We start from the raw sequence: 14,292 nt of genomic DNA, 5'->3' as shown, positions 1-14,292 counted from the left end.
AATAGACTTGGGATATGGTTTTATGATTATCAATCAATGGATTCTATATTCATATTATAGCACAAGATATAAATGAACTAGATTAATGCCTTTATTAATGTGACACAAATACATTTTATAAGAACCAATGCCTATGAACTAGGGCACACCAACAGTCTCCCACTTGAACTAGTTCCAAGCAGGTATTGCCCTAAACACTATAGATCTAGTAGTACCAAGTGCATTGGTAAACTGATCAACAACATTGTTCTCAGTGTCAACCCTCCACAATGTAATATCACCGGGTAAGGTGTTACTATCTAAGTATGCGTTTGGATCTCTTGTGTGACATGGGCTCCGGTGCCTGTGCTATGGCCCTATTATCGTCACAGGAAAACATCAACTGATCTTAGGAGAATTTGACCTACTCCTAAATCAGTTATGAACTTCTTGATCCAAACTGCTTCCTCTGCAGTATCACATGCAACGATGTACTTAGCTTCCATCATAGAATCGGCAATGGTTGGCTACTTTAAGGATCTCCAACTAATGGCATCGCCATTCAGGAGAAATCCATACCCAGTATGTGACTAGTTATCATCCTTAAAACCTTGGTTAGTGTAACCTGATACTGCCATTACTCTTGCCCACCAAAAACTAAAAAGAAATCCTTGGTACGCTTAAGGTACTTTAGGATAGCCTTAACTGCCTTCCAGTGCTCCTCGTCGGGATATGACTGGTACCGGCTAGTCATGCTAAGTGCAAATGCAACATCTGGCCTTGTACATAACATAGAGTACATGATAGATCCTATAGCTGACGCATATGGGACCTTTTCCATGTTCTCTCTGTCCTGCTTTGTCTGAGGACAATCTTTCTTACCAAGTTTCAACCCATGACGCATAGGCATGAATCCTTTCTTAGCCTGGTCCATGCTGAATCTTCTAAGAACTTTGTCTATGTATGTTGCCTGACTCAAGCCTAGAAGTCTGTTGGATCTATCTCTGTAGATCCTGATCCCTAAGATCGTTTCGGCTTCTCCTAAGTCTTTGATTGCGAAGCATTTACTCAACCACTGCTTCACGCCTTGTAGTGTTGGTATATCGCCTCCAATGAGCAGTATGTCATCGACATACAATATCAGGAAAGTGGATATGCTCCCACTGAATTTCATATACACACAGGGTTCATCAGGATTCCGCACGAAACCATATTCAGTTATGGCTTCATTGAATCTCTGATTCCAAGACCTAGATGCTTGCTTCAATCCATAAATGGATCTTTGAAGCTTACATACTCGGTTAGGATACTTCGGATCGATAAAACCCTCTGGTTGTGTCATGTAGACATCTTCGAGTAACTTCCCATTCAGGAAAGCGGTTTTAACATCCATCTGCCATATCTCATAGTTATACCATGCAGCTATGGCTAGTACTATCCTAATGGATTTGAACATAGCAACTGGTGAAAAGGTTTCATCATAGTCAATTCCTTGGATTTGTCTATAACCTTTTGCCACCAGTCGCCCCTTGAAGGTGTTATCGGCTTTTAATTTGAAACACCACTTGCAGCTAATCGTTTTAACACCCGGAGGTGGATCCACCAAGTTCCACACTTGGTTATCACGCATAGACTGCATTTCAGCCTCCACAACTTTACGCCATTGATCTGATTGTGGACTTTCAATAGCCTCTTGATAAGTCTTGGGCTCATCCTGGTCGTCGACCATTATGTCCCCATCATCAGTCACGACAAAGCCGTACCTTTCGGGTTGATGATGTGTCCTATCAGACCTTCTAGGTTCCTGTGTAACTGGTTCAGCCTCCTTAATTTCTTGAGGACCTAAATCAGTTACCTGAGCATCTTCAGCATCTGCTGTAGGAGTCAGTGAGTCTTGAATCTCAGTGAGATCAATATTGCTCCCACTGTCTACTTTGGAAAGGAATTCCTTTTCCAAAAAGACTGCAAACCTAGCCACGAATGTTTTATTCTTGGCTGGGTTGTAGAAGTAATAACCCTTAGTTTCCTTAGGGTAACCCACGAACTGGCATTTGACAGATTTGGACTCTAGTTTGCCACTCATCAATTTCTTGACATGTGCATCACAGCCCCAAATCTTCATGAAGGAAACGTTGCGCTTTCGGCCCGTCCATAATTCATATGGTGTTCCTTCAACTGCCTTGCTCGGTGTATTATTAATTATATGAGAAGCAGTTTCCAAAGCAAATCCCCAAAAGGAGATAGGGAGAGAAGCTTGACTCATCATTGAGCGGACCATGTCAAGCAGGGTCCTGTTCCTCCTTTCTGACACTCCATTCCATTGGGGTGTACCAAGAGGAGTGAGTTGGGATACAATCCCACACTCTCTCAAGAATGAGACAAACTCTTGGCTCAAGTATTCGCCCCCTCTATCAGACCGAAGCGCTTTACTTTCTTGCCAAGTTGATTTTCTACTTCATTTTTAAAATCTTTGAATCTCAGAAGAGTTTCAGATTTATGTTTCACATACCCGTATCGGCTATAGTCATCTGTGAATGTAACAAAGTACAGAAAACCAGATCTAGCACCAGTGCTCATTGGACCGCATACATCTGAGTGTATCAGCTCCAATAGCTCTGTGGCCCTTACACCAGTTTTGGTGAAAGGCGCCTTTGTCATCTTCCCTCTTAAACAGGATTCACACGTGTCATAAGACTGCATGTCAAATGACCCTAGCGCTCCACTAGAGTGAAGCCTAGTTACGCGTTTCTCATTTATGTGGCCAAGACGACAGTGCCAGATATATGTAGGATTCAGTTCATTAGTCTTAATCCTTTTAGCGTTTATGTTATAGATTGATTCACTACATTTTAGATCAAGGATATACAAACCATTTTCTAGAAATGCGGTTCCATAAACAATATTGCCACGATGTATAGAAATCCTACCACGTCCAATATTAAAATTAAAACCGGAAATATCCAACATAGAAACTGAGATAATGTTCCTGCGCATTGCAGGTACAAAACAACAATCTCTAAGTTCTAAAACTAAACCAGTAGGCATCTCTAAAGTGTAATCTCCGATCTCCAAGGCCTCTACACGAGCACCATTGCCGACTCGAAGATCCACTTCACCAGATCCTAACAACCTCCTATTTCTCAGTCCCTGCACATTTGAACAAATGTGAGTACCACATCCAGTGTCTAAAACCCAAGATGTAGAAATAGCCAGATTTATCTCAACAACATAAACGCTAGAACCAGAAGCTTTAGCCTTCTGTTTCTCCCTTAGCTTTGGACACACGTTCTTTCAGTGTCCCTTCTCATTACACTCGTGACAGATATCATCTGTCGAGGCCAACCTACCTTTAGGAGCTGCCACCTTCCTTGTCTTTGACTCGGCCTTTTGGGCGTTTGCCTTGGACTTGGACTTGGCGTTTCCCTTAGGTATGTTCCCTTTATTGGCTGGTAAGGTAGAAGTCAGTACAGATTCCTTCCACTCGTGTCTACAAACCTTTTGTGAGTTTATAGGACAGTCAAGAAAATCAGTCCCTGAAAGTTTTTCCTTTTCCAAGAGTGGTCTGAGTGAGTTGTTGCTTGTTGCAGTCATTATTTCTTTTTATGTAACTTGGTGATTTTTATCTACGTGGAAAAATTACATTAGAGTTAGAATAAAGGGCTTAAGCCAAAGATCAAATTAATAATCTATTTTAATTTGTTATTGGTGATATTTATTTGGCTGTCTTGACCAAGATCCACAATCCATCAATAATAGACCGAGCTAGGGCTCCGCCGTCGACCATTGACGATTTGGTAGGATAAACTATCCAATCCTCCACAAGGACTCTTGGTTTGATGGGCTTTGTGACACTTAGCCTATCTGTGCTTAGGGCCCGCTCTGAGCTAATGCTACCCACGTTGAGTCCAACCACCATACACGTGTTAGCCATACCGAAGTATCCTAACCCTCGACGGCCCACTAATTACTACAGCATACCTGCTAGGGCACGTCATACACTGTAGCACTACCTGGGAGGAAGAGGTGTGAATCTGGAAAGCACTTTTAAGCGACTCAATATTTCATTATCCGGATTAATTAAGTGATACGGCTTTAACATATAATTATCGCGGGTGATGATCTGGTGATCGTTGCTACTTATATTTCATGTTATACTAAGCAATTGTATAATAAAAATAAACATAGAGACTCTATGGGCCTTATAATACATCCTAGTGAAACTAGATAGACTATCTAATCTTCACGGGCTTGCTTCAAGTCTCATTGGGCTCCCACCATGGGCTTGGACCATCTGGGCTTCTTCACGACCAATTACAATTTTATGAATAGAACATATTCTAAAATTATATTAATGAAAGAATGGCACGCAGGCCATATTTCCCAAAATAAATTAAATTACAAACCGACTTTAATTTAGGGCCCATAGAACTCTATAACACATTGCTGCACGGTAAGACATATAAATATAATGCATGATCATGGCATTCCAAAATCATCTAATAAAGTTAAGCCGAGTTACTTAGGGTGAAATCGCCAATTTTACCATATGTGACTAAGGCCCATAAAGACCCAAACGGTTAACATCCATTTAAATACAAAATTACAATTTTGCTCCCACTGAATTTTAGGATCATCACATATCCAAAATTTAGCCCTCCCAATTTAAACCGGTGTCACAGTCTATTGGGTCAATTTCACAAATTAATCATATTCAATTTTACACAAATTATCAATTCGATTAAAATTAAATATGCATGCCAATCAAAAACGTTTTAATACCAATTAATTTTTATTTAAAGCACGTTTAATAAATTAAACGGTATTAGGGCCCTGATTTTATTAAAATTACCCGAGAAAAATTTAAAGATTAAAATCAGTCCCGTCAAATCCAAAATTAAACAAATTATGAATTTTTAACGGACCCGGAACAGCGACGGGGCTGCTGTCCGCGGACAGCAGCCCCGTGACTACTGTCTGGCGGACAGCAACAGTGCTGCTGTCCGCCCAACAGCAGCCGCGGGGCTGCTGTTCGCGGACAGCAGTCCCGCGACTGCTATTTCGTATCCGAAACTATTTTTTTTTTTATAAATAAATTGCTGCTGTATATTTTTTAATTTATTATTCTAAAAATAATTTCAGAACCAAACACAACAAAAAATATAGACAGAAATAAAATTGAAAACTTCCTAAAACAATTTCTACACGAGGAATTAATAGGAAATTTGAAAACTTGATTTGGAAAAATAATAAAACCAAATCATATTAATTTTTCAATCAATCAAAACGGACTAAACCATGGCTCTGATACCACTGTTAGGGATTATGGCCAGTTAATCAACTGTAGCGCAGCGGAATTGTGGTTTAAAATTTATTTCTAATCCCTTTTAGTTTGATCTTTGTCCGTTAACCATTGATTGAATAAAACCTTTTGGATCCGTTTAAGGGTAAAAACTTACCCGGATTGTCTCTTCTAGAGACGGCTGAAGAATCCACAAAGTAACAAGATCTCCGTAGTCAGGTGCACGAACAGCTATCGAGCCAGAACCGGTGCTAGCCGAAGAACGGATGAAGAATTGGAGAGATTATGTAAAAATCCAAAGATTCCTCCACTTTTCATATGTGTGGCGGAAATTCCTAATCTTAATTAGGTTGGTGGCCCAATGAATGTGTAGGTTCTATCAGGGTTTTAGAGTGTTTAAATTTATATATATAGTGTATTCCTAAACCTAATTGGTTTAGGGTTAATTGGTTAATTACAAAACTAATCCAATACTAATCTAATTACATAAATAAATACCAATAATATTTATTCTATGCAATTAATTATGATTAGATTAAATTTAATTACCCCAATTAAATAAACAACACTAATTAATAAATTAACGTATTAGTTTAATTAATTATTCACCGAATGCAATTTCATTAATTTACAAATCAATTAATTACATCCCGTAAACTAATTAATCAATTAAATACTCAACACTTAAGACCATTAATCAATTACTTTGATACAAAGTATCAATTAATCAATTAATTAACCACCAATTAATTACCTTGATATTTTACTATCAATCAATTAATTAATTTCATCTCTCCAATGTACCGTTCTATAAGTTCTAACTCAGATGTTCGATGTGCACGATCCTATGAGACTGTCCTTAGCTAGCAGTGGGCTCACGGCCCACAGACAGTAAGTGGGTTCTAGCAAACCATTACTACCCCTAACCAAGACAGAGTTTCAGCAGTCTAAAGATGCAGAGACCCTGTAGTTATCTCTTCACTTCTTTTACCATTTGATATTGATATTATAAACTAGAGGCATGGCGGCTGTCATCCTCTCTGAAGTTTATGATATTTCTTGATCTTAAGTAGATTAATGAATCAGATAAGTAAACTACTTATCAGGGTGTGGCCACACACTTATCAATCTCACTTATCAAGTGGCCTGTGATATCATCTCACTGTTATGTGAGTGGTAATTCCATCACTTCACTATCAATACTAATGTGTTCACCTGTTCACCCAATCATACCCGTATTTGGCATCCTGTTACAGACCTGTTAGGCGTATGTCAAAGTGAACCAGATCCCACATTGATATTATAATGAAATCTGGTTTGAAGACAGTTAGAGACCTACTTAAGAAAACTAATGACACAACCACCATGTAGTTTTCTCGGGCGGATCGATCCAGTCACATGTATATAACATGTACCCATATTCACAACTGACTTATCAAGTGCTATGGCTAGTATCAACTACTACCATACAGTCGTCGAATATACAAGCCTGTGGTCCTAATCATTCCCATGATAGAATAGACTTGGGATATGGTTTTATGATTATCAATCAATGGATTCTCTATTCATATTATAGCACAAGATATAAATGAACTAGATTAATGCCTTTATTAATGTGACACAAATACATTTTATAAGAACCAATGCCTATGAACTAGGGCACACCAATAGTCTCAGTAAATACAGCCAACCAGTGATATGCTGCAACAGTGATTATGTAAACCTTTAATACTATAGTAAAAGACAAATAATTACAAATGAAAAGGGTATATTGGATGGATTAATGTTACCTCATTGCAGATATACGTCCCCTCAAGCCGAAGGGTATTGAAAAACTTTGCATCAAGCCGATACATATCTAAACCATCCAAACGTATTCCCTCAGTTGATTCAGGCCCGTTGATCCACGCATCCAGCTCCTCTATCAAACATGCATCTATTCGGTGGCACTGATCATCAACATTACAAATAACTGGTCTTTCCTCAAACCCACCAATGTATTGGCCACCATATAAGGCTAATGGATCGGTGTACTGTAATGGATCGGTGAACGGTGAATTCAAATACTTGCTCATCTTAGGAACCCGTTTACCTTTTCCACCTGCTCTCCCTCTACCTCTAACTGTGCCTCCACCCCGGGTTGGAACTTTACCTCCTCGGGTTGGACCCTTATCTTCACCTTTCCCAGTCCCTCTACCCCTCATTGGACCTTTATCTTCTTTTATGGCAACCACCTACAAAAGGAAAAACATGGTAATGAGCTTATCTCCTTGAAGCTGTAATGCAATAGCCTGTCGCATTGGAGGTGAATGCGCTCCAATGCGACAAGCTTTAAGGTAATAGCTTGTTGCATTGGAGGTGAATGCGCTCCAATGCGACAAGCTTTAAGGTAATAGCTTGTCACATTTGAGCGCATTCCATAACAAAATGCGACCTAGAGATACGATTTCATGTATAAATTCAACCAACTTCTACCTTTTGGACTTCTTGGGCTTGCTGCAACTTTGGTGCAACTTCTTTGACTTGTTCTTTTGACACTTCATGGACAACCTCCCCTACTTGGGCAACTTCCTCAGGAACAGAATCATCAAGATGGACAACTTCCTCGGGCACAGAATCGTCTAATACGACAATAACACTCTGAACGTTTGCCTCCTTCTGAACGTTTCCATCTTTACTTGGCTCCTCCTGAACCATAATAGCTGCCTCTTGCTCCTTTCCATCTTTACTTGGCTCCTCTTGGACCATGCCTACCTCCTCCCGAACAATACTGGTCTCAGCCTCCTCATTCTCCCGATTAGTATTGGGTCGACCCATCACCTTTAAGTCTTTTATATCCCCCTCAATCAATGATACTCGTTCCTCTAGGCTGCCTAACCTACTACCGACCTTGCTAAATTCTCCCTTGCACCACCTATGATGCCTATCAATCACATCCATCAGAACTTTCTGAAGTTGATTTATCTCGGTCGTTTGTGACCGTGATGCAATGATATATCTATCAACTTCATCATCCCCTTCCTCATCATCTTCAGCTCCCTCACCACCCTCTTCATCATCACCTCCCTCTTCAGCATGTCCCTTCTCATCATCACCCTCCTCATCATCCCCCTCCTCCTCATCACCTTCCTCCTCATCATCATCCCCCTCCTCATCACCTTCCTCCTCCTCATCTTCAACCTTCTCCTTACCTTTCCCTATTTGGGCAAATATTGCATCTATATCAGCTTCCCGTCCTTCAACATGGTCCACCAAATACGTGTACCAATCGAACTCTTTCTCTTCATCCTCGACCACAAGACGCGCATCTGGAGGATCAGCAACCTTACATTGCAAAAAAAATAGCAATGTATTGGTAAACAAATACAAAATAAATGGAAACATATAAATCTCATTCCACTTATAGAAAACGTTTCTCTGACTGTTTGGTTTGAGGGGACTATTCTCTGGGTCCATCTCAGTAAACGTGGAAGTGGGTTGCCACTTCTCCTACTGTAATATGCATGAGTCACCTTCCACAACTCAAGAATCCAACTCTGCAAATAAGAGGTATCCCTTGATAAGCACTGTAACCTTGTCGCATTCCATTTGAATGCGCTCGAATGCGACAAGGTTAGCAACCCAACCTTGTCGCATTCTATTTGAATGCGCTCAAATGCGACAAGGTTAGCAACCCAACCTTGTCGCATTTGAGCGCATTCAACACTAAATGTGACACAGATGTAACTTTGGTGATCGCATTCGGGCGCATTCATACACCAAACATATATACACAAATCATACGTCAATTAGAATACCATACATAAAAATAAAAACCATACCTAGAATACGTGTGCAAATCAAATAAGTTGATATGGAACACGTCCCCTATCTCCCGCTGCATTTGCCTTGACTACCTTCATTCTTTTCCTAATGGCCCATTCCAATGTCCTATATGTCTCCTCCCAATCCAACGTACCCCATGGAAACTCATTAAACAGTTTTGGATAATCTGCAAGATCCAAAACCCAATCCTTTGCATGCTTATCGTTAGCATTGTCCAGTACATTGCCATGCACAAAGTACAACATGGCAATCATCACAGCATCTTGGTCAAATCTGTCAGTCGCATCCTTCTTCTTCCATTGTACACTTTTCAAAACTTCAAAGAAGTTAATTGTCGTTATTGTCTTGTATTGCTTGAAGTACGTCTTTCGCAACCTCTGCGGCATCTCTAATTCATACATTCTTTCCATGAATTCTCCCGTGTTTACCCCAAACCTTAAACCACTTATCAGGCCAAACTCTCAATCTCCAACTCCCCTCACCCTGAACCATATCTCCCTGTGTTTACTTTCTCTATGTTTAATCTCTCGTGATAGGACATGATGAACTATTGCAGAAGAGAAACCAGCAATCTTCATATCCAAATATTGACCAAAACATGTTTTCCTATAGATTTCTAACTGATTTTCACTCAAGTACTTCTTTATCATGACCCCAGAATCCATATTAAACCTCACTGTTACTTGAGCATCTGAATCAAACGCCTTGGGATATTTGAAAATGGAACTATGTTTGCGCTTTTTGGCTTCCCTGGGATCATGCTGTAACAATTTTAAACATACACATATTAAATTCACTAACAAATCTGACATATTCTATGTATAATTCCTTGTTTTACTTACAATCTTGTCGCATTCGTCTGTGAATGCGCTCAAATGCGACAAGGTTTAAGGTAATAGGTTGTCGCATTTGAGCGCATTTAGGTAATAAATGCGACAGGTTTAACGTAATTGCTTGTCGCATTTGAGCGCATTTAGATAACAAATGCGACATGGCTTCTTTTACAGTTAATATGATCACATTTGAGCGCATTTAGGTAACAAATGCGACCATATTTCCACGGTAGCCATTAACGTCGCATTCGAGCGCATTCGAGCGCATTTAAGCTTCATTAATGGCGGAAACAACAAGGAGGAAGATGATGCATGCTTACCTTATGTTTCGTCCGTCCTTCCTCTTCGTTTGCCGTCGCCGCCGCCTTCCGTTTTCTCGCCATAACCTCCGCGCGCAGTAGATGAAAACGGGCCCGAGCCGAGGTAGGAGATGAAAATAAAAATGAAAATGCAGAGAAGAACGGACCGGATTATATATAGTGATGAATTCAAAATGTAAAATGCAGTTGAAACGAACTGAAACTGAAGAAATGAACCACAATGAAGTTGAATGGGAAAGGTCAGGTGAGGAAGTTGAAGTGGAAGCAGCGGGAGGTAGGAGATGAACCTTCAAACTAAAATAAGGGTAGTTTTGTCCAAAATGGGTTTAAATGTCTAATTTGGTAAAATGGAAGCAATGTGGGTTAGATATGTAAATTGGGGTCCTTGATTGAGTTAGATTAGTAATTATCCCTTAATTTTAATAGATGAGAAGAGCAAGTGTTACTAAATAATAGGTCACATGGTAAAACAAACATTTTAAATAAGTTAGGAGCAAATGCCAACAATTTGGATCTAGATATAAACAATTATCAAAATTGGATCAGTCTGTTCTATCGCAAACTGATTAGCTCTTCGATTTAGTTGATGTTGGTTTTTTGTAGGTCTAACAAACTAGATTGAACTGCTTGAATAGATCGGGTTAACAACGAATTGATCTGGTTGAGCGATTCGATCAGGTTAGTATTATGTCCATGTTTAATTAAAAAAAATATAGAAAGTAAGATTTCCACTTAGGCCACCAAATATTACAACACATATCTTATCACTAAGCTAGCTTTCCAATTATGACTAATAGCAACAATATATATTTATATATTATACTAATATTTAAATATTAAAAATTTAGTATTTATTTTTTTATGTTTTGATAAATATTATTAAAATTTAATTTATCTGTGTATAAACAAGTTTTATTTAGTATTTAAATTTTTAAATATACATAAAATAAAATCTAAAAGACTAATAAATTTTACAAATCTAATTAAATTAAAAATATATATTATTTACGACATTATCTGATTTAACTAAATCGATTGAATCCATTAACTCTTGAACTAGTTAGCAATCTGATTTGATTTTCGGTCCGATTTTTAAAATGTTAGGTATAAACAAATCAGGGGCGGAACCAGGGGGTTGGGGTGGGCTCGAGCCCCGGCAGGCCGTCGGAGAATTGAGAAAAAAAAAATTAGCAATGGTGTCTGGTAATATTTTAGGAAAAATTATATTGATTCTGTGTAGTATTATTTTAATGTTTAAAGGTAGATGATATGGTTAACCATGTTTGCTTCTATTTGAGAGGTCATATGTTCAACTCCCTCCAACCTCATTTTCTTTTAAAAAGTTTTTATTTATTTTAATTTTATTTTTCAATAATTATAAAAACATGTTACCATTATTAATTAATTTAAATGGACTCTTTATTTTTATTTTGATAACACTTTTGAATTCATTTTTAGGAAGTACCGTTACTTGGTGCTCATTTTCACCATTGGATTAATTTTATGCTCCATCATCCAATGGTGAAAACCACACCAAGTAACGTTACTTTGTAAAAAACAAAGTAACCATAGCGGACACCCATTTTTAATATGTCTTTACCATTAAAAAAAAGTAAACATATTGAATTTTCTATTAGTTCAATGTTAGTTTCTACAAAAAATGATAACATTTTTACAGTTTTAACGCGTTGGAGGCTAAAAAAATTTTGTCCAGTCCTGACGGCCTGGACTTTGAAATTTTACCGTCAACGGCATGGTTAATTTCAAAAAAAATTTGACGTTTTGAAATTTTTTTTACTCATATGTTTGAGCCCCGGATCATCTAGGGTCCTGGTTCCGTCACTGAAACAAATACATTAATATGTCACGTGCATGGCAAATCATTGAAATATTGCACGTGAAAATTAAAAACAAATAAAACATTTTCTTTTACGTTTTTTAGTTTTTTTATTACATGTAATCTCTATGTAGATGTGTCAAAATGGGTAAATAGGTTGACACAATCCACTTAATAAATGGGTCAACCTAATCCATTTAACAGACGGGTTGAGACAACCTATTTACATATGGGTTGACATGACCCAACTCATTTATTAAACGAGTTACATGAGTTGACCATTTAATCTAATTAACAAAATCTAATTAAAATTTGAAAAAATAAAATAAAAAATACATAAAAGTGTAAAAACGGAAAAAAAAAACTTCACAATTCTAGTGGAATTTCATAATTATAAAAATCTGCAATTCTATATTTTGGAATTCTAGAAATCTGAATTTCTAGATTCTACAATTCTAGAAAATACTAGAATTCTGGAATTCCAATAAATATTATAAAAGGGCGGCCCGGTGCACTACGCGTCCCCGCTAAGCGATGGTCCGGGGAGGAGTCCCACCATAAGGGTGTACTGGGGGCAAGCCTTCCCTTACCAATTTTTTGGCAAGAGGCCGCTCCTAAGACTCGAACCCGCGACCTTCGGTCACACGACAACAACGTTTTACCGTTGATAAAATACTGAAATTCTAGATTATGGAATTCCTCAATTCCATAATTCTAAAATTTTAGAAAATACTGGAATTTTAGAATTTTGGAATTCTAAATTTTCAAAAAATGTTATAACTCTAGATTCTGGATTTTCAAAAAATACCCAAATTAATTTTATTATTTTATGGAATTCTAGAAAATTCTAGAATTCCATAAAATACTAGAATTCTAAAAAATTCTAGAAAATACTGAAATTCTAGAATTCCAGAATTCTAAAATTTCTGAAATTACTGAAATTCTAGATTTTGGAATTCTAAAATTCTAGAAAATACTAGAATTAGAATTTTAGATTCTAGAATTCTGGAATTCTGGATTTTGGAATTTTAGAATTCCAAAATTCCGGTATTCTGGAATTCTAGAATTTTAAAATTCTAGATTCTAGAATTCTGGTATTCTAGAATTCTGAAATTCTGGAATTCCAGAATTCTAAAATTCTAGATTCTAGAATTCCATAATTCTGAAATTCTAAATTCTGGAATTTCATAATTCTGATATTGAAGATTCTGGGATTCTAGAATTCTGGAATTCCATAATTCTGAAATTCTAGATTTTTGGAATTTTATATTTTGAAATTCTACAATTTTGGAATTCTAGAATTTCAAAAGAGAAGAGAGAAGTAGGAGGAGAAAAATACTCCTGCATGTTAACAGTGTTAAGAGATTTATCGCGGATTTGCTAGTGATAGAAACCGGAATGTTATTTTTGGGACAAAAAAACCAGAGGTGCGATCTGCGAAAACGTGAAACAGTAGATTTTTAAAAAAAATTAACCCTTGATTTTATCAGCTTAAATTTTATATAAATTTGATAACTTGGGAAAAATCCTTGATCGGAGCACTTCCCTGTGAGGCGCCGTTGGGATCGGCCGGGGACACTCCGATACCAAAGTCAGTAATATTTCTGAGAATAAACTGTAAGCACAAAAGTAGAGAATCAGTAAGTGTACCTCAATAGCTTGGGATGCAAGCTATTTATACTAATGTAGTTGTAACTCTTGGTAACTAGAAAGTCTCTATTAATGCCTCATTAATGGCGGTTACTGATCTTATTCAAGTATGACCGTTAGCTCATTAATGGGTTATTAGTTGCCTTTATTGAGAATCGGCTTGGCCGTTCCTTGGGCGTATCGATGTTTGACGGCGGATCTCTCAAGGCGTTTGACCGCCTGTGGCGTGTTGAGGAATCTGTAGATCCGCCACCTATGAGTCTTGCTTTATACGCCATCTGGAGATTCGTCGGTGGATCTTTATCCGTAAGAGTATTGATGACGGATCCTTCATTCTTTGTCTAATTATCCTTTTTCCCCATGTATGATATTTGGATGTTATGGAGATGTAGATGAACAGTCATGTCATTACTCATCTTTAATTGCTATCAATTCTCCATTAATCCCAGCATTTATCCTTGAAACCCTCAGAGTTTGAGGATTCGAACAGTCAAGTCTTTATTCCCCTTTACTGGCTATTAATTACTATTTAATTATATTTATTCCCAT

Source organism: Euphorbia lathyris, chromosome 2 (genome assembly GCF_963576675.1).
Source record: "Euphorbia lathyris chromosome 2, ddEupLath1.1, whole genome shotgun sequence".
In the NCBI taxonomy this organism is placed as follows: Eukaryota; Viridiplantae; Streptophyta; class Magnoliopsida; order Malpighiales; family Euphorbiaceae; genus Euphorbia; species Euphorbia lathyris.
Note: the sequence above shows the minus strand (reverse complement) of the source record.